Here is a 4,382-nt window from a genome sequence, read left to right on the forward strand (position 1 = left end):
TGCTGTTCAGTAACGACTTGAGTAGAGCAGTTGATTGATATCTTTGTCCTCTCCTTTTGTATATTCAGATGTTGTATTCTTCCCATCTCCAACAAACAACCTATGAACTGCTCAATGGAGCTTTCTATAAGTTCTAATGTCACTTACCAATTTTCAGATTTTGAAAAGGCCAGTTTGTGAAAGTCTAGAGTATAAAACGTTGGAAGGAGAAAATCAGGAAATGAAAATACTTCACTTGGCTGTTCCAAGAAAGATTCTTCAATGTCTTCTATTACTTCTGGCTTTGAGTTCAGGGCCATTTTTTTTTAAAGTAAGTGAATAATGTATCATTTACTTTTTCATTTTCTGATAAATCACTTTCCTCAGTAAGATTTTCTTCCATGCTGCTGTTCCTGTATTTTGTATTCCAGTTTGAAGCAGATAAAGTTTCACCATTGTTGCTTTCTATAGCTGAATATGAGTTACTCTGAGGCTCACTTCTATCTTTACAAAAGTCTCCATCAGCATAAGGCCAGCAGAGACTTAATGGCAATCCAAGGTAAGAACCAGCTTGTTTGTCAGCTGAAGCACCTATTCTCCATGCTTCGTTATGACGGTAGCTCCACAATTGAAACATCCCTGGTTTACTATTGTTCTGATTTTTTCTGTGAGTTCTCTGACAAACTAAGTTCTATCAGTTGTTCTACTGGAATTTCCAAATGACTCTTTTTCAGTTTCCCACCAGCTGCACTCTCCCTTCCAGGTGGGAGGTTTTCACTTTCAGGAGTGAAGACGTCGGATTCCAAATTCCAGTGAGATAAATTCTCATGAGGGATGTTTGAGATAGGAAGATGACTGCCACAGATCCCACCAAACGAATTTCTTTCTTCCATTATGTTGAAGTTGCTCTTCTGTTCCTCAAAATACTCCCCACGGCTCCCTGGGCTCAAGCGCTGTCTCCAACTTCCTCGCCAGCTCCTCCACCCACCTGGGCACTGGCCACCTCCAGGGGCACGAGGAAGGCCCGGGAACAGATGCCCAGCTTGGCCATCCTGAGGCAGCCCGGTGGGGAGGGGCACGGGGATGCGTCGCAATAAATGAACATGTGGGCGCCGCAGTCCCGCGCGGTCGCGGACCGATTTGAAGAATTCTTCCATGCAGTTGTGAATACTTTGCAGTTCTTTTGAGAACTGTATGTTTATATCCTTTAACCATTTATCTATCAGGGAGTAGCCAATAGTGTTTTATAAATACATACATACATACATACATATATATATATATATATACACACACACATATAAAAAACTACAAATATTATTTATATATCTTGGATACTAAGCCTTTATCAGATAAATTTGATACAAAGATTTTTTTTTCCCATTTGACCACTTCCCTTATCATCCGGGGTGCATTAATTTTGTCTGCAGCACAGTTATTTTCATGTCGTCTTCCCCATTAGACTGGGAGCTCCTTGAGGGCAAGGACTGTCTTTTGTCTTTCTTAGTATCCCTAGAACTTAGTACAGTACCCGTCAGTGATTAACAAATGTTTATTGACTAACATGACTAACCCAGTCTGGCCCCAACCTTCTTTCCAGCTTTTTGATCCATTACAGTTCAGTTATGCTGGCCTTTTTAGAGTTCTTCATATCTTACACGTCATTTTCCATCTCTGGGACTTTGCTGTGACTATCCTTTATTCCCAGAATATAATTCATCCTCTTTGTTGCCTAGCTACCTTAAAGGCTCTGATCAAATGCCTCCTTTCTCATGGAGCCTTTCCTGATTGCCCCATCTGCTAGTATTTTCACCACCAAATTACTTTCTAATTTGTATATTCTGTGGTTCCAAGAAGCATGTGCAGTGGCCATACCCTGGTAAAACCATCTTGGCAGATGGACTAACTGACAGTCCTCAAACCCATCAGTAAGTTAGGGAGATGTCTACTCCAAGAATATGAAGACTTCCCCCAGTAGAATGGGTAGATGACAACAATTTGTTCCAATGACCACGAAGGAGCCTGATGCAGGCACAATGGAGCGCTTAGAGCTTAATCAGACAGACGTCTAAGACACCAAGGTCATCCACTGCATCCTGGGACATCGCCAATTGTCCTGACTTTTGTCTTGCCACTGGACTTCAATGACTCTGGAAGAGAGAATGCCTCACCTAAATCCAAGTAATGACCAAGTCAAGACATCACCTATTGTCCACTATTTTGCCCAACATTGTGGTATCATTGGTCCACTTTGAAAACAAAGGATAAACAACTTATTTTCTACCTATATATGTATGTTTCTCCTATGACTAGGTGGTATGCTTCTTGAAGGCAGGGATTCTTTACTTTTGTCTTCATTTCCCAGGTGCATATCTTCAATGCTTGCTTAAGCGTTTGGAATTGTAGCATAAACTGAATAGTGGGTTCTGCATATCCTTTCACAGTTTATTTTCTTGTGAGGTCCAGACAGGATCTCTGTCTGGGTCTTTAAGCTCAAGGCAGATCGGTAGTTGATGCATCCATTACCTGGGTGAATTTGGTCAGTTTGGAGTGAGTAGCACGATGTAGGCCTGGCTTTTAAAGTCATTGGGAACATAGCATGTGGAAAAAAGAAGGTAAGGTACAAAGAGTAATAAGAAACTTTCTCAGTTGGAGAGCCAGAAAGGATCTAGGGGAAAGGGTAAGTGAGTGACAGAAATTGGTGGGAAGGGTGGGGGAGGAAGGAGAAGCAATTTTTCTCTCTTTCCTCCCCCATGTTGTCTGACCACTCTCTTTGCGGCAGAGTAAGCTGGGCCTAACAACTCTTTGCAAGCCCTTTATCACAGTTTTGAGTTTGAGGAACTCTGGGGTTGGGGGAAATGATATTTTGTAGCCTAAGGAAAGGAAGGAGGAACCTGGCCTGATTTCACCAATATTTGGAACATCTGGGTCTGTACTGAAATTTTCTTTCAAATTAAAAATAAATCTGGAGTTGTTTAACATTCCAAAGTTAGCTTTGTCCCTCCCCCTGCCTCTCTGTTGTTTAAAAAAAAAAGAAGCAAAACTTGAAAACATCAAACTTCAGCTGGCCCAGTCCCCATCATTTCCATCCAGCTGTTGGCCTTGTGCCTTGAAACACACTCATGGCCCATATTAATAGCCCCATAAAATATGCCCTGTTATTTTACCCATCCAACAAGATTTTAAACAGCTGTAAGGAGCATCTTGTAACACAAGAACAGACAAACCAAACTCCTTATCTGGCCTTGGAGACAATTGAAGCATCATTGGGATTTTTCTTCTTAGACTCCACATTGTGGAAAAAATTGGAAGAAAAAATATTCTATTGAAAACTGTTCCTTTTAAAAATCTTTTAAAATTGATAGCTTTTGATTTTGTATCACCTTCATTTCTAAAGATAGTTCTCTGCTTCTCTGTTCTTTGTTAATCTGTAACAGATATTAAAGAAGAAAAAGGGGGAAAAGTTATCCAGAAAACCAACCACCTCCCAGGTCCTTAGAATCATCTACTGATGGCAGGAAGGGACCTCAGGATCTATCTAGTTCAACGTCTTCATTTTAAAAATGAGGAAACTGAGGCGCACAGAGGGTTAGTGCCCGAGATCAGTGAGTTAGTGACAAAGGAGTGATTTGAATCCTGGTGCTCTGACTTGAAATCTAGTGTTCATTCCTCTGTCCCATACTATACTTAAGCAGAGTCAAACGGTATATTCACTACACACACCCACAGTTCCCTAGGTCTGCAACAAGGGGGAGGTGGGAGTACTTCTTCTCAACTATTTGGGGGAGTCAAGTTTGGTTAAGGACTGTTCTAATGACCAAATAGGGATTTTTAAAACCACCCTCTATTCCTTCCCTACTGCCAAAAAGGAAAAAAATAAAAGAACATGGAAAAGTCAGAGATGTTTTATCCATTTCATTGAACACGACTAGAAAAGAAAGCCAACAGGATTGGAATAGATCACTTTCAAATTCAAGGGAAGCTATTTCTCATCAAACCAACCCAACAAGTATTGATTTAGTGCCCACTAGGTGAAAGCCACTAGGGATACAAAGGCAAAACCAAAAATAATGTCTAGATTCATCTACCAGCAGTATGCTTGGAAGAATATTTGTAACATTTTTTTAAAGATCAAATTCTTATAGAATTAAAGACAAAAGGGACCTTCAAGGTTACCTAGTACACACACACACACACACACACACACACACTTTATTCTACAGTTGAGGAAACTGAGGTTTAGAGAAGCTACATGACTTTCCCAAGGCCATAGAGCTTGTGAATTACTTATTGAAAATTTGTACACTGCCCCCAGAGGCAGTTATGCGGTACAGTGGTTAAAGTGCCAGGTCTGGAATTCAAATGTGACCTCAGACACTAGCTAGTTACGTAACCCTGGGAAA

The 4,382-nt window shown here is 40.8% G+C and overlaps 1 pseudogene; it reads right to left on the minus strand.

Annotated features, from left to right (window-relative positions):
* Nucleotides 1-1,136, minus strand: part of LOC114051548 — a 1,220-nt pseudogene extending 84 nt beyond the window's left edge.
* Between the last annotated feature and the right edge of the window lie 3,246 nt (nt 1,137-4,382).

This window comes from Vombatus ursinus, unplaced genomic scaffold, assembly GCF_900497805.2.
Source record: "Vombatus ursinus unplaced genomic scaffold, bare-nosed wombat genome assembly UNPS02014803.1, whole genome shotgun sequence".
NCBI classification, from domain to species: domain Eukaryota; kingdom Metazoa; phylum Chordata; class Mammalia; order Diprotodontia; family Vombatidae; genus Vombatus; species Vombatus ursinus.